The sequence below is a fragment of the Eleutherodactylus coqui genome, chromosome 4, assembly GCF_035609145.1.
Source record: "Eleutherodactylus coqui strain aEleCoq1 chromosome 4, aEleCoq1.hap1, whole genome shotgun sequence".
NCBI classification, from domain to species: domain Eukaryota; kingdom Metazoa; phylum Chordata; class Amphibia; order Anura; family Eleutherodactylidae; genus Eleutherodactylus; species Eleutherodactylus coqui.
In genome coordinates, this window is record NC_089840.1 from 138581745 (window position 1) to 138606588 (window position 24844).

At 45.1% G+C, this 24844-nt stretch overlaps 1 protein-coding gene across 1 annotated transcript in view; it reads left to right on the forward strand.

The window, feature by feature from the left end:
• The first annotated feature begins 738 nt into the window (after nucleotides 1-738).
• Nucleotides 739-24844, forward strand: part of RASSF5 (Ras association domain family member 5) — a 64379-nt gene continuing 40273 nt past the window's right edge. Inside the window, exon 1 of the mRNA XM_066600199.1 lies at nucleotides 739-752. The gene's annotated coding sequence lies outside the window, so the exon portion shown is untranslated. The remainder of the gene's footprint in view (nucleotides 753-24844) is intronic.

The window sequence follows — 24844 nt, forward strand, 5'->3', positions numbered from 1 at the left end:
GCTGCCATAGGATTGCGTTAGAAAACACAATCCTATGCAGACAGCCACGATTTGTCCGTGCGAAATCTCGCACAGAAAACATATCGCGGCATGCTCTATCTCTGTGCGGGTCTCGCAGAACCCCGCACAGAAATGTCACTACCCGGCCGCTGGCTCCGCTCTGCGCATGTGCTGGCGGGTGAGTGCCGCGCTGGTCCCTGCAGGAGCTCGGGTCAGGTCCTGTGCAGGCGGCCTAACGGGTGACTTTTCGATTTAGAACCCCATTATTCATGTATAAAGAGTGCAGAGAGCGGTAGAGTGACCTTGGTGCCCAGAAAGTTAGTTGGTTTAAGTTTATTACTTCCACCTACAAGTCTCTTTATACTATAGTCTAGTGCAATATACCAGTCCTAGTGGGTTTGATGCAATTATGGAGGATTGTATGATTATACAAGAAAGTGATACTGATTCTTGCATGCCTTTCTTCAATATGCTGTGAAAAGCTTTAGATATTTAGTATTTTGTACTATTTATAAAACCTAATAAAAAGAGTTAATAAAAAAAAAAAAAGAATAACCATTTGTTGAAAATATGCTTCATTAAAACGGTGATGTATTGCAACTCTTTCCATGTTTGATAACCCGCCCGTATTCTTCTACACAGATTATAAACTATCTCGTCACTGGGAGTGTCAGAGCCTGATCCATCTAGAACAACATGATGGAACCGACCCGGTATCTCCAGAGAAAACATTTGTCCTCCACCTGCAGAAGGTAACATTTCTGCTCCATGTTTTACAGCTCTCTTGCTAGATACTTTATCTATTTTCAGCTACGTTTTCTGAGTATTATTTTTAGAAAATCCTATAAATGATTTATTATTTGGTGCAGAAAGACAGAATATAGTGTTTTTCTTTATTGTTCCTGACGCTGTGCCTCAGCAGAACACTGATTAAACATAAACCACAAATACCAGTTTTTAGCACCCTATCCTAGCAACACCATCTTGTTTCCATGACTAGAAGCAAGCTATGCTTATATGCACTGGTTCATCGTCTTGAAGGCCTTATACTGCATGATATATCCATTGAAACCCAAAAAGTAAGAACTTCATTTAATCCTTTCCAATCCAATTTGTATCCTGGTTTTCCTAGGTGGCTTACTCTTTTTCTGCCATTATACAATGGCGCTATCTGCTGGCTAAAGCCAGTACTGCATGAGGTGACACGTTGGATAGGCTCTGACAGCAGAGAGGCTGGCAATAATACAGTAAGAGAACCCCGACGGACGTCTGCCAACATCGGAGCTGTACAGCCTTAAATCATAATGTCTTCAGACGTCAGACAGTGGATTGGAAAGGGTTAAAGAGCAACTACACTTTTGCAAAACTTTTGACATATCTGAGAGATGTCAAAAGTTGTGAGACCCCCGCTGATCACTATCCCTGCTGCGGTTTAGCTCCTCACAGCAGATGAAGACGGCCTCATAGAGATGTATAGACATTGTCCAGTATAAAAATGCCCAGAGATCGGCCAACAAATGAGCAAATCCTTCTTTGTCATTGATCGCAACTTTTATGTGGGTATAATAGTCAAAGTCATTGTTTGTTGGCAGCACACCCCATCATATAAACAGAGGATGTGTTGCCAACAATAATGTAAACTGTAATGTACAATAAAATATCAATATTTGCAGATGATACAAATCTATGTAAGTGGAAAGCTATGGAAAGTGCAACACGGCGTCCACAAGCGGAGAATCACAGCATGCTGCGATTTGAATCCCTCAAGCGGAGAATCGCTATGATTCTCCGCTTGTGGATGCTGCGGTTGCACTTTCCATAGAAACAGTATGGAAAGCTTCAGACAGCAAGTTTCGCCATCGATTTATCGCCGGCGGAATCACACCCATGGACATGCAGCCTAAATGGGAAACCACTGGGGAACACTGACACGGAAGAGGACATGGGGGTTTTAGTCAACTGTCAACCTAAATGGAGCAGCCAGTGTCAGACAGCTGCTGCCAAGGCAAATAGGATCATGGACTGCATCAAAAGAGCTCTAGGGGCACATGACGAGAATATTGTTCTTTCTTTTTACAAGTCACTGGTCAGACCACACATGAAATATTGTGGACAGTTTCTGCCACAGGTACTCAAGAAGGACACGTCAGAACTTGGCTGGGTACAAAGGCGGGCAACTAAAGTAATAAATGGAGTGGGTGGATTACAATACCCAGAGAGGCTATCAAAATTAGGATTACTTAGTTTAGAAAAAAGCCAGATGAGGGGCGACCTAATAACTATGTATAAATATATCAGGGGACAATACAGAGATCTCTCCCATCATCTATTTATACCCAGGACTGTTACAAGGGGGCGCTCTAATAACTATGTATAGATATATCAGGGGTCAGTACAGAGATCTCTCCCACCATCTATTTATACCCAGGACTGTTACAAGGGGGCGCTCTAATAACTATGTATAGATATATTGGGACAATACAGAGATCTCTCCTATCATCTATTTATACACAGGACTGTAACAAGGGGGTGCACTAATAACTATGTATAGATATGTAGATATATCAGAGGTCAGTACAGAGATCTGTCTCATCATCTATCGTACGCAGAATTGTAACAAGGGGGTGCTCTAATAACTATGTAAAGATATATCAGAGGTCAGTACAGAGATCTCTTCCATCATCTATCACACCAGGAACTGTAACAAGGGGGCGCTCTAATAGCTATGTATAATATATGAGGGGACAATACAGAGATCTCTCCCATCATTTATCATGTCCAGGACTGTAACAAGGGGGTGCTCTATTAACTGTGCATAATATATCAGGGATCAATACAGAGATCTCTCCCATCATCTATTTATACCCAGGACTATGACTGTAACAAGAAGGCGTCCTCTACGTCTACAGGAAAGAAGGTTTCTACACAACATAGAAAGGGGTTCTTCACTGTAAAAGCAGTGAGACTATGGAACTCTCTGCCTGAGGGCGCGGTGATGGTGAATTTGATAAAAGAGTACAAGAAGGGACTGATTACTTCAGAAGGGTCGGTGATCTGGGGGTTATTTTTCCAATTGCCAAACAGGAGTCAGAAAATAATTTTTCCCTTAAATTGGGAATACTGGCTTCTACCTCACTGTGGTTTTTGCCTTCCTCTGGATCAACATTTGGGGGTAATAGGCTGAGCTGGATGGACATATGTCTTTTTTCAGCCTAACATACTATGTTTCAATCGTACTAACAATTCCAATTCAGTTCAGTATACTCACGATGACTGCTCCATTTAAATGTGCTAAATGGCCTCCAATTGACATGCCACATTGTTGATTGGCGGTAACGTACGGCCACTTAGCTGAGTGTGGTCTTTATTTCTCTGTAGCCCATTACACACATAGATGATTAGACTGGAAAGGCAAAGGGATCTTGATTAATGCAATATTCCAGTTGCCATGGCTATTGTCATATTAATACACCTTTGAACGAGATATTTCATGCGTGGGTGGCTCAACGTGGGTAGCAGCTGCTTTGTGAAATAGGAAGTTTTGATTATTACAAGGATTACTGTTTATATGCCAAGCTTTATAGAAACAGAACCAGATTTTTTATGCTAAACAGGTGGAAGCACAAGGAATCATTCCACCCAAATTTGCACAAACTTTCTATATGATTTAACAATAAATTCCGCCTTTACGGTTTTGAACTAATGACTTACATGAATGGGCGTCATAGGGTTCTGTAACTGCGACAACCAGACACAAGACGACAGAACTGGAGTTCACCTATAGCCGTCGACTTTCCCAGATAAGTGTCCCCCAACTATCAGATACCCTCAGGACTTACAGTAGGGCCAAATTATATACTAGCTGCACAGTTGAATGATCAATAATATGAAATGCATATCACTAGTAGGTGACAAATCTGCAAGAACAGGAACCCACCAATAGATGACAGGAACAGAAGGGTGATAGAACAAACAGATGTCAGGCATATAATGGAATAGATGGGATGGTGAGCAGAAAAAAACAACTGACAATAACTGACTCTAAAGTCCTATTACCCAGGACTGTTGTCAGGCGCTGCAATGCCCAACAGTCGTCCCAGCAATAATCGCTCCCATGCTTGCACACAGAAGCTAGGCTCACTCAGTGAATGGAGGTGGAGCCAGCTGGAGATCAGTCTGGCTATCTCCATTCACAGTAATCAGGCAGTCGCTCATAGATGAATGACTGACTGTTTACACGGCCGATTGTTATTTGATTTTTATGCCTGCAGAAACTTTACAATGAGCAAATCAATCATCCTTCAGTCGCTGATAGTATTAACACTGTACAATATCATTCTAATTCCCACAATCCAGTGAGAATCTTAAAGGGGTTCTGTCATTGGAAAAAAAAATTCTTTACTTACCTATTCCTCCCCCGGCACTCTTCTTACTGCATCTTCACCTCCCCTATCTTCTCCTGGCTTTTGCAGTCCCGTGGGTTATCTCATCTCAAGCCGTCCGGATCCTCTTCTTCCTGTGACAAAGCGTACATTGTGGTATTCTGCTTCCTGCAGGTCAGTGTACCTAGTCACTAGTGACGTAGCATTCATTGCCTTGCAAGGAATGCCAAATCCTTGGGAGCCTGCTTTAGCGGGACTGCGCATGTGGGATGTCTTGCTGCTAGTGTTTCATATACTATATGAAATACTAATGGTGAAATATCGCACATCCGCGCTAAAGCAGGTTGCCGAGGATTCGGAATTCTCTGCTAGGCAGTGAACTCTACATCACTCGCAATGTTCACTGCCCTACAGGAAGTCAACTGCAGCTAATTTACGCTTTATTCACAGAAAGAAGAGGATCCCACCAGCTGGAGGTGAGGTTGCAGCGTCTGTGTAGTGAGCCCACAGCCGAGGAGGTAGTGGGGTAGATAAAGGCCTTGTCTCGGGGCTCTACCATCTCCTCCCCTGGGGGTAGCTCAGGTCCCGAACAAGTTACTGCTGGGGAATGTCACAGGGAAAAGTAACCAGAGGTTACCTGTAGTCTTCTTTGTCACACGTGATGCAACTGTTCCGTCCTCTGCGGTGAATCTTGATGATTGAATAAAGTAGTCTACACACAGAGAAAAGTTCTGGACAAATTGTGAACGGTTGGTAATGTCCATTTACTGTAACTTGTTAAACTCCAAATAATATCAGCAGTCTGGCACAGATACAACAGAATAAAGTGGTGCGACAGGGAGGATCCTCGGGGTAATCCAGACAATCCACAGTCCGAGTTATCTGTGTGATCTCGCTCCTGGCAACTCTTTCTCTCTCTAACCCTATACCGGTCCATACTCACATTACTTGTCTTTTCCTTTAGCCATGCAGCAGTCCTTCTCTCTTACTCAGTGCTTAGTGGTAGCACTGGCACATCCTGGGTAAACTGGTCCCAGGCCAAGCAGAAGGGCATTGTTTGGCTTCCTCCATTCTCCCCACACACAGAGCGATCCGTGTCTGCGTGGCTCACTCACTGACTTCTTGCCTGCAGACTTAGACTAGACAGACTCTTGCAGGAAAGCATAGGATGACGGTATTATTGTATCTTGTCACCACCGGAAGTGTGGGTGGTGAGAAGATACAGGCTGCTTGACAGCCAGGGCATGCCCCCAGTTTTCAACTGGCTGCAGAGCTGCTTCCCCCTGCTTGGGCTCACAGGTCCTGGCACTCACTAAGAGCGTTTTTCCTGGCGGCAGAGCGGCTTCTTCTCCGGCAGCGATAGCGGCTTTCCTGGGGGCTTCCCTGCACTGGTAGCTTGTGGGACCAGAGAGTGGTGGCGGACACTGAGGAAATAGTGGCGGCTCAGCATCGGGGACTCGACAGCACATCGCTGGGTGAGAATGAGGAAGGTGGATGGGAAGGCTGTGGGGTAGGCTGGAGGGGAGCGGAAACACTGCAGTAAGACTGCACAGGACAGTGCTGAATGACAGTGATGGAGGGAAACGCTGGGGGGAAGGCTACAGAGGAAGACTGGAGGGTTAGGGTACAGCGGTGGGTGACAGTGAGGGAGAGCGATAGTGCAGCTGGGGGAGGCTGCAGGGGATTTGAGGTCAGCAATATCAAGAAGCCGCTGTGCCGCCAGGGAAGCAGCTCTTAGTGAGTGCCAGAACCTGAGAGCCCAAGCAGGGGGAGGCAGCCCTACAGCCAATTAAGAACTGGGGGAGTGCCCAGGTTGTCAAGCAGCCTGTATCTTACCACCACCCACACTTCCAGTGGTGACAAGATACAATAATACCGAAGATAACTACCACTACCACTACCTCTGCACTGCATCTTGCAAACACATATATGCCACACAGTCACATGACACACAATGGGATACATTTTCCAGACATAACCCAGACATTAACCAATTTAGTGAAGCAGAGGTGCAATAGACATAACTCAAATGCATACCACACATAAGACACTGACAAGTTAAGGGCCCGAGACAGACATATAACATTATGGAGGGGCCCCACTAACTGTGGGCTACTACAAGGTGACCCAGGGGACTGCAGGAGACAGGAGAGGATTGGCTAAGAGAAGATGTGGTAAGAAGACTGAAGGGGGAGGAATGGGTAAGTATTAATTTTTAGTTTCCTAATGACAAAATCTCTTTAATGATTATCGTTCAGTGTAAAAGGGCTCTAACTCCAGCTTTCCCTTTTGCCCCCCCATCTGTCCATAATGCCGACTCTAACACTAAACATCATTGTCTATGATTATCCCTATTGAAAGCCTTATCTGCAACACTGACCATGAGAAAGAATGAGAGGGAACTAGGAACCAAAACAACATCCCTTCAATAGGGCTGATTGTAGTTAAATAACAAACTGCGCACTACTTACCACCCCGCCACCTTAGTGACCGGACTATTTTGCGCCTTATTGACCAGGTAAATTTTTTTTTTTTCTTTTAATCATTGAGTTCCAAGAACCATTTCACTTTTATTTTTTGTTCTCTATATAGATGTAGGAGAGCTTGTGTTTTTTGTCAGGTAAGCTGTATTTTTTAATGGTGCCACTTTGGGTTACATTTAATATACTGTATAACTTTTATTAATCTTTTGTTTATTGGGGCGGGCTTGGGGGGTGGAATGAAAAAATATGAAATTCCACCTATCTATATTTTTTTTCTTTCAATACAATATTTGCGGTAAGATATAAGTGTCATGTTACCTTTATTCCTGACTTTTTCACAATTACGACAATACGATATATTCATTTTTATGTGCTACTACTCATCTACAATAAAAACACTTTTTAAAACAAAATAGCATTTGCATCGCTACATTCCAGCTCCTCTAAAATGTTTATTTATCGCCAACTGAGCTCTGTGAGGTTTTGTTTTTTTGTGGGATGAGTTGTAGTTTCTGTTTGTACCATTTTGGGGTACATGCAAATTTTTGATCGCTTTTGATTGCATTTTTGAGGAGGTAAATGAATGAAAAATAGTAATTCCGCCAGTTTTTTCCCCTTTTCGATGCCATTAACTGTGTGAGATAACGAACAATAGTATTTTTAAAGCATGGTCCTTACTATCACAAAAGCAAAAAATGTATTTATTACTTATGATGTAATCGTGAATCTTTTATTTTTTTTCTTTAAAAACTACAACCTGCTCTATAATATTTATGGTATTCATAAATTAATACTATTATTTTTTATTTGTAAGACCTAAAGTCAGTAGCTAAAATATATGCTCATAATAATTAAAGGAGGACTCTTCATCATTTCGCGTAGCTATGGGCAGGGCTCATGAAAAATCTTGCACTGCGGTAATTTCCCCTTTTTTTTACCCTGTTAAGTTGGGAGGTATGATGAAACTCTCCTCAATTCAGACTGATGGGTTTTGTAGCCCTGCGTTGCGAAATATGCCGTGCTCTGGAATATTTGGCAACAATACCAAACATACATAAATAACTGCAAGGGGTGATTATGGAGTCTCAGCTGCCACACAGGGTCCATGTATACAGCAATGAAGTCTGCACTGCTACTCATGTCGAATCTTGAGACCCACACCAATCAATGACATGAAAGTGTAAAGTTTTATAGCTGACCACTGTTCCCCTTTGGCTGTGATCAGCTTTGCTTAGATCTTCTTGGAGCAGGAAGGTGTATGGACTAACTTAGGAATCGCTTATCCAAGAAGAAAGCTGAGCAAAAATGTTATTGGGATGCCAATGAAGGGAAGGCTTCTGAGTCCATGATATGGGAAGTTCATTCACTTCTGCTATATATGAGCACAGATGATCTTTAAAAATAAGTAGGCGGAGACTAACAGAATAGTATTTAGCAAGGAGAAATGCAAAGTTCTACATCTGGGCAAGAAAAATGAAAAAAGTACATACAGAGTGGGAGGAATTGGGCTAAGCAGCAGCACATGTGAAAAAAACTTGGGTATACTAATAGATCATAGACTGAACATGAGTCAACAATGTGATGCAGCAGCCAAAAAGGCAAACACAATTCTGGGATGTATTAAGAGAAGCATAGAGTATAGATCATGTGAGGTAATTATCCCCTACTCTTCCTTAGTCAGATCTCATCTGGAATGTTATGTCCAGTTTTGGGCACCCCAATTAAAAAAAACTCATTAATAAACTGGAGAAAAGTTACCAAGGTGGTAAGTGGTCTGCAAATCATGTCCTACGTAGAACGATTAAAGGATCTGGAAATGTTTAGCTTGCCAAAAAGAAGGCCTGAGAGGAGACTTAATAGCTGTCTACTAATATCTGAAGGGCTGTTACAGTGCAGAGGGCTCAGCCGCATTCTCATCTGCACAAGGAAAGACTAGAAGCAATGGGATGAAACTGAAAGGGAGGAGACACAAACTAGATATTAGGCAGTGAGAAGGGACAATGAGTAGAACAGGTTGTTTCGGGAGGTGATTAGTTCTCCTTCTATGGAAGTCTTCAGAGGCTGAACAGACATCTGTCTGGGAGGAATTAGTGAATCCTGCATTAAGCAGGGGGTTGGACCAATTGATACGGGAGGTTTGCTTCCAACACTACCATTCTATGATTCTATTCTTCGATAAAAATAGTACATGTACATGTGTAAGGTCCCATACTTTGGACAGCACACAGAAGGGCTGTCCGATCTGAGTTACGCCAGAGAATGTTGGGCGCAACCTTTTTTCAGTTTGTGTGCAAGTGGCCTTACAAAGATTTCTATGAGAGCAAACTTTATATGGAGTAGAGGTAAATTCAGTTTCTCTTAATGAACAAGTAGTCCATGGAGAATATTATTCTGTACTGGGATTAGTGGTAGTCTTTCTTTCTGCTCCTTCTGGGTCTAATGATTTATCAGTTCACTCATATATACTCAATTGTGTAGCTATGGGGAACGCAGGAATCGCAACTGCAACCCAGCCTCTAAGTCAGTGGGGCCCAGAGTTGTCTTCTCTCCACATGTTTAAAGCACCCCAAGTGCAATACCACTGGTGCTGCAGAAATCACCTAGATATGCTGATCCTTCAGCCCCGTTCACCCCCTGGTGTTTCTGCACCTCTGTTGAGTGAAATTCAGCGTGAATTCTTCTCTAATTCTTTGGTGCCAACTATAAGCAGGAGAAGGGAGGAGCAGGGCTATGCCCGGCATGTAAACATATAGCTCAACAGGCAGCTGGCATCACTATAGCAGGCAGGATCAGTCCTTTGGCCGGAGAAGATGATGGGGTAAACTTACAAGATATGTCACGAGTGGCTCTACCATCCTCTACCAACAGATCCAAAGTATAGTTGGCTCAACTGCACGCAAGCCCTGAGGAAATAGCAACAGCACTGAAGAATGTTATTACTTGTTTTGTCTTCATGATACCAGTACTTCTTTGTAATAGTCAGAGTAAATAACACATTAGTCCACATTAGTTAACGTTAAACTGGAGGCACACAGTTTTTCTTTACTTCGGTTTCAATCAAACACTCTTAAGCATTACAACAACAAAGGAAAATACACTTTCTCCAAGGTTTCTTCCTTCGACAAGTTTGTATCCAAAAAGTCACTCTCCCCACATTTAAACCTTGAGCATTCGCAGTCCCAGCTATCTGTCGGATGACTATGGGGGGTACTCCCAATACTTGTCAGATACATACCACAACCACTCTCATTTTCTTCACTATGCTCTTCCTCTCTTCGTTTCAATTACTCCTACTCTTCTCTCAACACAGTCCTTGTTAGTGCTCCAAATTGTGGTAGATGAACAGTGGGTCCGTGCACTCGCCACAGATGACTCCAAGAGAACAGAATCTGATCCTCACACTCCTCAGAGGAGATGGCCCGAGACACTGCTCGGGTAAACTTCAGAGTTTCTGCCTCCTCTTCGCATTGTCCCTTTCTCCCGAACACGACTGGAGAGACGTACATCTTTAGGAGTGACTTGTGGAAAACCTTATGGATTCTCCACGTGTCCGGCAGTGCCAGCTCGTACGCGATAGGATTAAGAACTCTGGTCGCTGTAAAAGGGCCCACAAATCGGGGGGCCAGCTTCAAAGAAGGCACCTTTTACTTCAGATTTCTGGAAGACAAGTATACCAACTGGCCCACAGAAAAAGGTTCAGAAATGGTATGTGTACCTCTGCTCCTCCTTAGCACCGCACTCCTGGACTGCTCCAAGTAGCCAAGCACCTTCTTCCACACCTCCCACAGTTTCTGAACCCGAGTGTCTGCAGAAGGATTGTTAGAGGAAGAGAGGAAAGACACCGCGAAACTGGGATTAAAACCAAAGTTACAGAAGAAGGGAGAAACGCCAGATGCCGAATATGTATGGTTATTGATAGCAAATTCGGCCAACGCTAAATAATTGACCCAGAGACTCTGACAATCACTAACGTACATTCTGAGGTACTGAAGCAGTTCCTGGTTCATACGTTCCGTCTGCCCATTAGACTCCGGATGGAAGGCAGAGGAAAATGACAACCTGATACTGATACTCTTACAAAAGGCCCTCCAAAACCAAGAAACAAATTGGACTCCCCGGTTAAACACAATATCCTTGGGGACCCCATGCAGACGCACAATCTCCTTGATAAAAATGGTGGCTAACTCAGGGGTGGACAGAAGCTTCTTAAGAGCAGAGAAATGTGCCATCTTGGAAAATCTGTTGACGACCACCAAAATGACCGAGCAGCCCTGGGACTCGGGCAAGTCGGTAATAAAACCCATCGACAGATGGGTCCATGGTCTCTCAGGAACAGGAAGAGGAAGAAGCGGACCTTCAGGCCGTCTCCGTACACTCTTCCCTCGGGCACAAATAGGGCAGGGCTTGACAAATGCCTTTGACTTCCAGAGACATTTGTGGCCACCAATACAAACGGCCACACAGCTCCAGGGTGCTTGGGACTCCTGGATGACCTGCTAAGACTGACGAATAAACTTCCTCCAATATGAGAAGCTGCAAGGCCCTGGGAAGAAAATAACCTCCCCTCAGGGAAACCTTCGGTAATGGACTGCTGAGCCGCCAGGAGTAAAGCAGAGGTGTCGGATGTAAGGGCAGCTACCACCACGCCCAGGCCCAGAATACGCTCTGGCTGAGATTCCTCTACCTCAGGAACCCCGAAGCTGCGTGACAAAGCATCAGCTTTGACATTCTTGCACCCAGGCACATATGTGACTACAAAATTGAAGCGCGAAAAAAACAATGGCCATCTTGCCTGATGAGCGTTCAAGCGCTTGGCAGACTCTAGATAAACCAAATTCTTATGGTCCGTGAGGACCGTAATCATATGACGAGTGCCCTCTAAGAAATGTCTCTATTTATCAAATGCCCATTTTATGGCCAGTAATTCCCTGTTGTCAATATCATTGTTGCGTTCTGCCTAATTAAACTTCCTAGAAAAGAACGCACAGGATTGAAGACCAGGTTGGCCGGGAGATTCCTGGGAGAGGACTGCCACCACGCCATGCTCCGAGGCATCTACTTTAATGACGAACGGGCAATCTAGATCCGGCTGAGCCAAAACCAGTGCTGTGGAGGAAGCCCACTTGAGAAGTGTAAAGGCCTTAACAGCCTCCTGTGACCAGGAATCAACCCTAGCCCCCTTTTTGGTCAGGTCGGTCAAGGGTTTGGTCACCACCGAAAAGTCCTTAATAAATGTCCGATAAAAGTTTGCAAATCCCCAAAGAGCGTTGTAACGCCTTTAAGTTGGTGGGTTGCACCCATTCGGTGATGGCATTGACCTTGTCCAAGTCCATCCGGATGGCTAATGGAGAAATGACATATCCAAGAAAAGCAATCTCCTGTACCCCAAAAAGGCATTTCTCCAACTTAGCATACAAATGATGGGCTTGAAGGCGGGAAAGAACAGTCTGTAAATGCGTGACATGGCTCTCCCAATCAGAAGAGAAAACCAGAATGTCATTCAAATATACTACCATGAATGTGCCCAAAATGTCCTGGAAAATGGTGTTCATAAAACCTTAAAAAATAGCTGGCGCGTTGCATAACTCAAATGGCATGACTAAACATTCAAAATGCCGTTTTCCATTCGTCCCCCTCTCTAAAACGAATGAGGTTATAGGCTTCCCGAAGATCGAGCTTGGAGAACAAATGGGCTCCTATAGCCTGGTTGAGGAGGTCAGGAATCAAGGGTAAAGAGTACTGATTTTTGATGGTTATCCTGTTCAAGGCTCTATAATCAACACAGGACTGAAGGCCACCATCCTACTTCTCAAGGAAAAATAACCCTGCCCCGCGGGCGCTTCGGAAGGATGTATGTGTCCCTTTGCGAGACTCTATGTGATATACTCCTTCATTGCCTTGCGTTCAGAAACTGTAACATTATATACTCCCCCCTTGGGGATCGATTTTGCAATCCCATTCCCGGTGCGGAGGTAACGTCTCAAAAAGTTGTTTTGAAAACACGTCCGAAAAATCCTCAATATACGGAGGTAACCCCTTGACCTCACACTCAGTAGAATGCACCTGGACCAAGACCAAATTCTCACTGCAACCCTGCCCCTATTGCACTAGTTCAGAGGAGGACCAATCGATCTGGGGATTGTGAAGCCGGAGCCAGGGTAACCCAAGGACTAAATCAACAGAAAGGTTCTCCATTACCAGAAAATAACACACCTCAGAATATAGCGCCCCTACAGAAAAGACTAGTTCAGGAGTCCTCTTACTGATTAATCCCGCTGACAAGGAAGTGGAATCAATATCCGAGACCCAGTTCGGAGGTTTCAACGGTAATAGACATGCAGAGATAGACTTGACAAATTCAAAATTAATGAAGTTCGCGGCAGCCCCCCGAATCCATGAAGGCCCGACCATTGAGGTGATGAGCATCATACGAAATAGAAAAAGGCAAAAACAATTTAGAACATTCCGGAAGTACCTGAGCTCCTAGGCGATCCCTCCGGACATCACCTAGGAGCGGAAGTTTTCTGGCGGCTGTTTCTTGAGACAGTTGGCGACCTGATGACCTGGGCCTCCGCAATAAAGGCATAATCGGTCTTGAGCCAGAATTCCTTGCGTTCCTTTGGGGACATAGAGCCCACTTCCATTGCCTGGACTTCGTTGGTAGCTGAGGTCATGGACGGATTCTCGGACCAGTTCACCGGCGGTTCGGTCCGAGTCTTGCATCGGGCCCTAAGATGACGGTCGGCCTTTACCACGATAGTCACAGCCTGCTCTAACATCTCGGGTTCCGGGTGCGACAACAACAGATCTTTTACGGACTCCGACAGCCCCATTAGAAATAAATCTTTCAGACCACGGTCATTCCATCTTGACTCCACACAAAACTGGGAACTGAAATCTTCCGCGGGGCGTCTTTCCTGTCGCAGATTCAATAACTTACTTACGGCGTACCCTGCCTTATCTGGCTCATCATAAATCTGCCCAAGGGTCATAAAAAGGCATCTACCGATTGGCGGGACCGTGAGTCGGGAGGTAGCGAGAATGCCCAGTTTTGAGGGTCGCCCCTCAAACGTGAAATGACAATGCCCACCCTCTGGTATGCTGAACCCGACGAGTGAGGACGTAAATCGTAATACAACCTGCATGCCTCCTGGAAAGAGAAAAATGTCCTATGGTCTCCAGAAAAAACGTCAGGTAGAGCGATCTTAGGCTTTACCCCCTGACCCCAGGATAGCAGCAGTTGTGACCAGAGTACTAGTAGCGGTCTGTTCCTGTTGCTGGAGCCGAGTGGACAGGTCTTGCACCATACCTGTTAAGACTTGCACCTGATTGGCAAGCGCAGCAACAGCCTCCATATCAGGGGTTATGTGGGTAGGTCGCAACGGGTGCCCAGCAGCAATATTGGCCAGTGTTTCTGTTAGGGCTGGCCAGGGGATCCCTACGCCAACCCTCTCCCATGTCCCTACCTACTTTCCCCCCTGAGCTAGGCCCCAGGGCCACAACTGGGCGACGGTCCCTGCGCTGCACTAGTGACAGAGACCACAAGGAAGGAGGGACAGGGAGACCGGCAGGTGAGCACCGTGTAACTGACAGGAAGCCAAAAAGGCAGCAGACAAGAGAATAGTCGTAAAACAAGCAGGGTCAAACCGAAAATCACGTGCGGAGTACAGGAGCCCAAACCAGAGGCAGAGTCAAACTAAAGGCTGGAGTCAAAAACAAAGCAGTCAGGTCAAGTATAGCGGGTGTAGGCAGACAAGTCTTAAACCAAACACTGGCAATCAGAGTCTGGACCAGCCAGGTATATGTGCAGAACTCCCCACCCCTCTGGGCGGGGAGAAGTCACATGATGACCGGGGGGAATCATAAAGCCGCCTCCCCCCTGAGGACTGACTCGAGCACCGCACGGCCGACTGCTGATTCGAGCGGAACTCGGGATACATCAGCATACACTATAAGGCCCATACATTATTCTTCTCCCCAAAGTTTGTATGAAATAGACACACTGCAGCTGGCATCCAGATAGAAAAAGGTGTCTGGTAAGGAAAATATGGTTGGAAGTGGAGTGACCCCCCCCCCCATGCTGCTCCCTTTGGTAGCCCACTAGTAATGGTGACCTCTCCAATACTGCCCGCAGTGCTACCCCACTAGTAACAGTGACCCAATCAGAGTATCCGCCATTTATAACCCCCTCTGCATTCTATGACTGAGCCAGTTACTTACCCACTTGCACACATGTTCTCACTCAGATCAAGCATTCTCATGTTATATACCAACCTGTTATGTGGCACAGTATCAAACACAAAAGTCCAGATACACAAGATCCAGCGAATCTCCCGGGTCCAGTCTAGAACTTACCTCCTCGTAGAAGCTGATCAGGTTGGTTTAACAGGAGCAATCTCTCATAAACCCATGCGGATATGGAGTTATGCAGCTATTTTCCTTGAGCTTCTCCAGGATAGCATCTCTTAGCATCTCTTCAAACATTTTACCCACAATAGAAGTAAAACTTACCGGCTGGTAGTTTCCAGGTTCACTTTTTGACCCATTTTTGAATATCGGCACCACATTGGCTCCGTGCCAATCCAGTGGAAGAGACCTTGTCACCATAGAGTCCTTAAATCTAAGAAACAAGGGTCTGTGTATCATAACTTAATTTTCCTAAAACACGGGGGTTATGCCATTGGGACCCGCCGATTTCTCAATTTTAATCTTTTAAAATGGCTCTGCACTTTTTCCTGGGTTAGACAAAACCTCTTCAATCAAGGAGCTGCTCCTTGTGCTTTTTCAGCTAACTCTGGAGCAATTTTCTTTACCTTTCACCTGCTTCTACCTGGAGGGTGGCCCAGTTCTCACACAACAATGGCTAGGGAACGCTCGATAGCCTGTACTCCTAACTATGCAATGCATCCTGGCATCAGAGCAAATTTTGATGTGGGTCTGCACAAAGTTCCTGGTACTGCCTGGAAATGTTTGAGTCCAGTAGTTAAAAAAATGCAGCAGAAAACTGAAAAAACCTCTTACCTGCTGCCAGTGATGCCAGTAAGAAGTCACGGGACCGCTAAGGCCAATGATCTGCAGTAGTCACATGCTGCTATAGCACATTATTGCTGGCAGCATGTGCGCTGGACCTGAGGGAGACTGCGGAGGTGAGCGCCGTTTAATTAATTTATTTTTTTAAATTATTATTATAGAACATTTTTGCTGTTTTTGTTTTAACTAGTGAAAAACGCTTTAGGCCTGTATTCACATGTGATGGATTTGTTGTGGACCCACATCAAAATTTGCATCAAAGGCCATTGGAAAATTTGCATGTAACACACGGATTTGACTCCTCATTTAATAGGCTATTTTGGCAGATTTTCATTTTGACTTTTCAAAAGCCATCATTTTTTAATTTTTCTGTCGACATGGCCGTATGAGAGCTTTTTTTTGCGTTGCAAATTGTAGCTTTTATTGGTTCCATTTTGGGGTACATATGGCTTTTTTAATTAGCTTTATTGCATTTTTTGGAAGGCAAAATGAACAAAATAAGCATTTTGGCTTTGTTTCTTAATTTAAAAAAAAGTTATACAGATTTTTAGCTGTGCTGGATAGTGTGCTCAATTTATCGAACAGGGTGTTATGGATACAATGATACCATATATGTGTGGTTTTTAACATTTTTTTGTAAACAAAGAGGGGAACTGCACAAAAAACGTCTGTTTCTTTTTTTATGTCCCTGTAGGGGACTTGAACCAGAGAAGCTATGATAATGTATTGCAGTACTTCTATACTGCAATGCATTATCACTAACAATAGCGATCACATGCCATAGCAGGCCCAGAAACAACTGTCTGGCATTCAGTTGCCATGGCAACTCATTGTTCCTCTGCGATTACACAACGGAGGACTGATGACTTCTCAGAGGGAGATCGCTTCCTCTGCGAACCATTTACATGCCGTGACCTACATTGATTGGGGGATGTAAGGGGTTGACAGTGGGAATCAGTGTTCTCAACGATCCCCACTGTTGCAGAGGGAGGCTGGCTGTCAGACACAGCCAGCTCCCTTTGCAGGATGGAGCAAGCTCACTTCTGAACCCATGCCATCCAAAACATGTAAGTTTATGTCCTGTTGCGTTAAGTACCACCCAGCCAGCGCGTAAAGTTACGTCTTGTTGCATAAAGATGTTAAACAGGTGCTAACTGCAATGGGAATCTGTATCACAGGTCAAATTAAGCTGTGGAGTTTTTCAGCAACATATGAACAGGATTTCCCCACATTCCCTGCACTTTGACGTTGCTCTAATACACTGCGGACTTTCTGCTACAGAAAATCCAGAGTGTATTTGCCATGTATGAACATATTCTAAGGCAGACCTACCATGGGTTTCAGAAACATTGAAAGGGTTAGTGGCCACATCCATGATGGCCTTGGGCAGTGAAAGGCACATCACTGGTGGCCTAAAGCAAGGAAAGTGTTACGGTATACTACCCTTGATATGCCAGCCCGGGTGCCCTAGATCTCACCTACAACCCCTGTCCCTGCCTGCTTGCCTCCACTCCTGGCTAACCCCAGGCAGGCAACTGGGCGGCAGTCCCTACTCTCACTAGGGACCGAAAAGGGGTGCTGGCATACCTGGATGGAAAGGGTAGAACACCGACAGAAAAGGCAGATGTAAATAACGAACACAAACAAAACTCAGCAGAACTGAGGCAGATGGAAAAACGTGGCGGACAATAGCAAAGTATAGCAGATAAGATGACAGAGACAGGAGACCAACAGAGGCAGACTAGCTAGCACCTTGAGGGAAACCAATAACTGGCAGTGATTGCAAGCTTCTGCCCGACCTCTAAACAAAAGCCTCTGCCCAGGGGCGGAGAGAAGGAGACAGCCAACACCTAACAGAACATCGAAGGAACAAAAGGTTTCAATAATGACTTATGAAAAACCCTATGAACCCTCAATGTAGCTGGCAAATCAAATTCATAAGCAAGCGGATTTACTACCCACATGAAGACAAAGGGACCCACGTAACACGGCGCCAGTTTCAAAGACAGAACCTTCAATTTGAGATTTTTAGAAGACAAATATACCTTCTGTCACATCCTGTAGGGCTCAGATACTGACAGACTCCTCCCACTACGCAACTGTATACAAGCCCCCGTTGCTTCCAAGTTCTTCTGTACTTCTTTCCATACCCCCTGCAGTGCATCTGTGGCGACATCAGCTGCAGGACAGGCCGACTGAGTAGAAATAGCTGTAAGGAAGCGAGGATGCTGACCATATACGCAAAGGAATAGAGATACCCCAGTGGAAGAACAAGTACGGTTGTTTAGTGCAAACTCTGCCAACGGCAGGAATTCTGCCCACTGATGAGCCTTTTCGCTAGCAAACAACCGTAAATATTGCACTAAATCCTGGTTCTTCCGCTCAGTCTGACCATTAGTTTGCGAGTGGAATGCTGGCGAGAAGGAAAGCGACGTTCCCAGGTTTCTACAGAAGGCTCGCCAAAATTGCGCAACAAACTGAACACCACGATCAGATACAATGCTCTCGGGAACCCCATGTAGGCGAATGATTTCTTTTACAAAAATCTTTGAAAATTCTATCGCAGAAGGTAGCTTCTTTAACGCCAAGAATTCAGTCATCAGAGATCTGACAAAACTTAAACGAATCAAATTGGTGGCACCACCTGAATCGATAGAAGCTTGACCGAACCGAGTAAAATTCCGGAAGGCAATCTGACAAGGCACCAACAACTTAGGACCGAAGTTTTGGTCACTAGGGACTGAAAAGGGACGCTGGCGTACCTGTATGGAAAGGGTAGAACACCGACAGAAAAGGCAGATGTAAATAACCAACACGAACAAAACTAAGCAGAACTGAGGCAGATGGAAAAACCTGGCGCATAATAGCAAAGAATGCAGACAAGATGACAGAGGCAGGGGACCAACAAAGGCATACTAGCTAGCACACTGAGGGAAACCAATAACTGGCAGTGATTGCAAGCCTCTGCCCGACCTTTAAACAAAAGCCTCCACCCAGGGGCGGAGAGAGGGAGACAGCCAACTCCCAACAGAACATAAAAAAGGGAGCTCATGCACAGCGCCGCTCGTCACCAGCACCACGCCGCCCACGCCGGCTGGGCACCGCTTCCCCGGCAGCTAGACAACAAGCCAGGGGGATGCGCCCCGACCACGGGACCCCGCACACCACCGCGTCGGGAGGACCGGCAACCACCGCATGGTAACAGATAATAGGCAGAACTTAATAGGCAGAACTCTGGTGGTCTAGAGCAGATAAAGAGTTAATGGGCACAACTATGGTGATGATGTATCACAGTGGGGGCTTAAAGGGGTATAGTTTTGGTAATCTAGAGCAAGAAAATCCTAGTTGCTCCCCTGTATAAGAGGAAAGAACAACAAATTTCAGCATGTCCTGGACAGTATGGATTAACACGGGTAATTACAGGTGGAGAATATAAAAGGGGAAACTACAAGTCCCAGCATACCCGTGCTGCTATGTGATATTTGAAGACATTACAGGGAGGGAGTAGGAAAGAACTATAACTCCCAGCACATCCATGGTATAATAAGGATAAGTCAGATGGTATAACAGAAGAGAAATATAACTCCTAGCATTTCCCTAGTTATAAAAGCTCACCCATTGGCTAAGCCACTCGAGAGCCAATCAGAGCTAGTGATTCCTGGAGGTGGGATTTTTGAACCCCCTCACCAGGAAGCGCTGGCTGAAGACTACAAACAAGTGTTTTGAAGCTTCGGGAGGAGACGTGCGGCAGAGCGGACGGCGCCTGTCAGGTGATGTATTTTTTTTGTTTGTTTGTTTGTAATGCACCCAGGGCTTATAGTCCGAAAAATACAGTAATCACTGTAGGTATCTGACATCAAATGCAGAAATAAGACAGTAAAATAGACTACATATTTCTTCTCATACATTACTTACACTGCACTGTATACTGTATATTTTCTGTCAGTTATAACAAACCAAGAGGGTCCGTCCCAACCTGGGCTGTTTTTAATGCCCATTTTCAATTTCAAGTTAATAGGCTGAGAAGGCTTCTTGGTCATTGGGATTCTGTAATAAGGCAAACAAATCACATAGTGTTGCTTATGACATTCCAGCTAGTAATAAAGACAGATGGGGGTGAGTTTGAAGAAAAACATAATTAGCATTTATATGGGACTAACTATATGTTTGATTAGAGAAATGGAGAGAAATATATTACATAATTTATTAAAATGTGGACTCCAAGAAATACACTTTAGAGTCTCCTGAGCAGTAAATGAAGGCAGCTGCATGTTATCTTCACCTGACAGAATATTCCACACATTATTAATGACCCCAATACTAAGCATTCAGTCTGTGAACTCCTCTCATCCATCATGATAACTCACCCGGCTTGTCCTGGCCTGAATGCATCCTCCCCGAGACCCTGTAATCAACACTCGTAACTTGTAAAAATAGTCAGACAGTAGCCGTACGAGCCTATATTATGTAAGGAATGCAAGGTTTGATTGAGGGTGAAAGCTGTAAAAGTATTACTATTATCATTCTTTATTTTAAAACCTTGGTAATCCTAGAGCTAAACAAGTGAAAAAAAAGGTTTACATACACTTTCTCCAAAAAAATAATCACGCCCCTAGAGAGAGTTGTTGTTTGCTGCTAATCTCAGCATGCAGTTCCATCTCAGGCAGATATGTAAATGATGAGAGTTGTGGTGTGATTAGATGAACGGTCTTGTCACCTGAGGCTCTCAAAGTGGTTCCCCCCATGGCCTATAAAAGGTTCTCGGAGGCTTCTTGTATGTAGTGGCCTCTTCTTCTGCTTGTGTAGAGCTTGTTGACCACTAAACGCCTCTACGACGCAGAGAAGAGATTTCACCCCGTTACCAGAGTCTGAGAAGGGCGCATTATTGGGATGCGAGAAGCTGGATGGTCGTATCGATGAATTGTCCCCCACCGGCCGTTCTGACCAGACTGTTAGGAGGTGTTGGGACCAGTGGATGTGTGAGGTCACACAAGGTGACCGGGCTCAGGATGCCCCTGACAGAGCACAGAGCATTGTTTGATTGTCCAACAAGCACGATGAGCTCCAACTGTTATGTTGTCCACCATCCAGAGACAGGTGGCACCATCATTACACCCTTGTGTCTGTCTGAACAATTTCCAGGGGCTTGGCTGAAGGATATTTGGTCTCACAGCCCCCATTACATGTACAGCCTATAGCTCCCACCATTGCCTCTGTTTGTAAGCGGTGAAACTGGACTGCGACAGAGTGAAACTCAGTTTTCTTCAGTAACGAATCTAAGTTTAGTTTGGGCACTGATGATGGCTGTGTTCCCATCTGGAGACCTCGGGGTGAGCACCTCAATCCTACCTTTGCTGTAGAGCGGCATACTGCACCCTGCTGGTGTGATGGTCTGGGGGGCCATCGCATACGACAGTCGGTCACCCCTAGTAGTGGTATGAGAGACAATGACAGCTCAGGGATATGTTCAGGACATCCTGCAGCCACATGTGTTCCTCCCTTGAGCCTGAGAGGAGCAAGTCAGCAAGTCAGTCTGTGTGTGGGACATGGAGGAGGCTAAGCGACTTCCACATGCTTAGCCTGGGCCCATACTACCCAGGAGGCTTCGGTGCTTCTTTTGAACGCCAGGTGGAGGTACTCTCAAGTCTGTTTCTTTACCTGCACTGCCAAATCTTGTATAAATTGTACTTTACGTCCAGGACTTGTTTTAGTAAAGTTTTTCCAGGCCCTGACCATTCCCAGGGACCTGAGGTACATTACTTCTGTCTGCGTCTCTCTTTATTTATCGCCGAGGGTCATTCAGGTGGGTAACGGAATGGTGGCATCACCCGTGACAACCCCTATCTCTGTCTGCAAGCCTACTGGGCATCCCTCTCCTAGGGGTGTCTGGAAGAGGCCCAGCGCTGCCCTGGCCAAGGCTACATGTGTCCCTCCGGAAGGGAGCTTGGTAAGGGCTGCCGTGACAAGCCAGAATCTTACCCTCCCAGCTCCTTAATGTATGCCCTGTGTCCAAGGTCACCCTATGGGACGCTGCAATAGTTTAAAGGATGAAAGATAGATACCTGTAGTCAGTGAGAGGTTGAAAAGGAGGGCTAAGGCCAGGATGAACATGGTGGTAAAGTTGGTTATGAGGTGATATGAGATTGGGTCAAGTGAACAGGTGGTGAGTTGCGATTTAGAAAGAAGGGTAGAGAGCTTGTCCTTGGTAGTGGTGGGGAAGCAGGTTAAAGGAGAAAGGCCAGAGTAGCTGGGCAGAGGGGTTGCGGGGACTGTAGGATGAAGCTCTCCTGATATTGTTAATTTTGTGTTTGAAGTGTGTGGTAAAGTCTTTAGCAGATATTAGATATGTAGGAGGGGACATTGAGGGATGAAGAAGGGAGTTAAAATGTTAAATAGTTGCCAGGGGTTGTGGGAAGGGAGGATGTGTAAATAAAGAAGTAGTGCTGTTTGATAGAAGTGAGTGCAGCTGAGACCAACCTGTTTGTATGTTGTGAAGTTTTCCTTCAGGTGGGTTTTCTTCAATGGCCTGTAACTCAGTTTTTTTCCTCAGGTCAGTGTGCCAGGGTCCTTTTGTGTGTGAGAGCCACAGCGGAGTCGCGGGCTGAAGTAATTGTGACATAGAAGGCAGTGGCTCCATCTGTGTCTTGTAGTATGATATGGTAGATAGTGGTAGGAGGGAATCAGAGTGTGTGAGACAATCAAGATGTTTGCGGTTCCTACAAAGGTGTGCAAGTTGAGGAGAAACGGGAGGTGAAGGTAAGTAAGTTGTGGTCAAATAGGGTGAGGTGAGTTTGAGAGATTAGATAGGGAGCAGAGGTGGGTGAAGATGAAGTCCAGTGTGTATCTGTCTTTGTGAGTCGGTGCAGTGGAGAATTTTGAGTGGCTAAAGGAGGACATCAGTTATCGGAGTTTGGAAGCAGCTAAATGGCATGCGTCAATGGGGACGTTAAAGTTGCCCAAGATGATTGTGAAGATTGATAATGGAAGATATGATAATGGAAATTAGGATTGGGAGATATATCACCTGTAGTGAGGAGAAGCAGGGAGGGATAGCAGGTGAAGATGGGAGAGGGTGTGCAACACACCTGCATGTTTGGAAAAGAAGTTCTGCAGAGAGCGTGTAATAAGTTGGTAAAGGGATGGGGAAATAAATACTTCCTTGCTCGGTGCAGAGGTCTACGGGTGGTGACACTTTAAGTGACAGGCAAGCAATTATGACGACTATTCCGGTTATCTGTTCCTGTTTACGTCTTATCATTACTAACAGGTCAAATGATACAGAAAAGTATAGTTTAGTTTCCTATAACACACGGTATAAAGTTATTGCAGTGTATGTCTGCACCTTAATCCAATACTTAGAGATAGAGCTTGACTTCAGAGAGGCTCCTGTTGGAGATAGTCCACTTCTGTGTGCCCTATTAGGGGGTTCTGAATTAAACGGATTGTGCCAAGCTTAAATATTACATTTCCCTGGAAGTTACATCTACTGGTGCACGACACATTAGGTGGATGTTCTGAAAGGGAACTAAAACACCAGGGGGCACCATAATAAGTATGTAGCAGTCACAAGTGGATCCCTAAAACATAATAGAAAAGAAATGTAATACAGTACTCATTCATGGTACAAAATCAGTGAGCCTCTCATTTAGGAAACTTATCTATTTCCTGGAGCAGAGAGCAACCACAAAGAGCCCCTCCTGCTCCAGAGGATGAGGAACATCCAAACATTGCACAGACAGCTTACTGATTTTAGTTTGCACTGTGTAATGTACCATTTGCCTTGTGGTGGCGCAGTACAGAAATGGAATATTGCTTAATGACTGTAAGATTCAATCAAAGATCACAGCTGATCTGTGATCAACTTATCATTGGGGACCCTTTTAACAAAAAGGAAAAAATGTCCCATCGGTTTTGAAAACTGGTAGCAGTGTCCTCTGTGTTTAGTAGCACAACTTCCTGGCCAGGTGACAGGAAACCTCAGTTTGTAGCCATTAGTAGTATTAGTACTCCACCACCAGAGACGCTTCTACTAATATATCAGAGAACAAACAGCAGCTACCTAATACCAGCTTATTACAGATCATCTTCCTGATACCAGACCCCCATAACTCCTGTTTGATGACACGCAGATACAGATATTTGATATTAATGGAAACAGAAACTCAAAAGGTTTCATTTAGCAAAACCGCCTACTATAAGACATCTTTGTTACCCAACCAATCGCAGCACAGCTTTCATTTCTCAAGCTGCTGAGGTAAAAAACGTGGAAACAGCGCATCTGTGCAATGTTCACACGAAGTTTTCAGAAAACCACCGTCAGAGCGAGCAGAGAATTGGTCGTCCCGCCGCCGACTGTGTGGGAGATTGTGGGCAGATGTTTGCAATGTTAGCCCTACCAATTGCAATTATTACCGGCCCTGAAACTGGATGACAATGAGCATCTTTCTGCAAGAGTATGCAGACTGTAATGTACAGCGATGTGTCATATAGTCTTTAGTGATGACGCCGCCTTACATCTTTCAGGCAACGAACGTAACGTGGGGGAGGGGGAAACCCATTGGTCTATGTGGAGCGAACGGGCGACTCCACCGAGGTGAATGTGTTTTGCTCTATAACTTGTAGGATAGCGTCTGGCCCCTTCTCATATGAGGAAACTATCCCGGGGGTTTCGTACCTGGACGCTACAGTTATGGCTTCTGCCACAGCCGGAACATGAAATCCCAGGTTTAATCTCTCAACGGGATGCTCCATCATCACAATGAAGTTACAAATGAGTTCAATAGGTGACTACCAAACAGATGGATTGTCCGTGCAGGTGGAGACAATGGTGAACTTCTTCCTTGGCCTTTCCGTTCTCCGAACCTTACACCTTGTCATGTTTTACTCTGTCGAGTGTTAGAGTCTACATGACCTCCTTACCATCCGCCATGATCTGTGGCATCCCAGAAG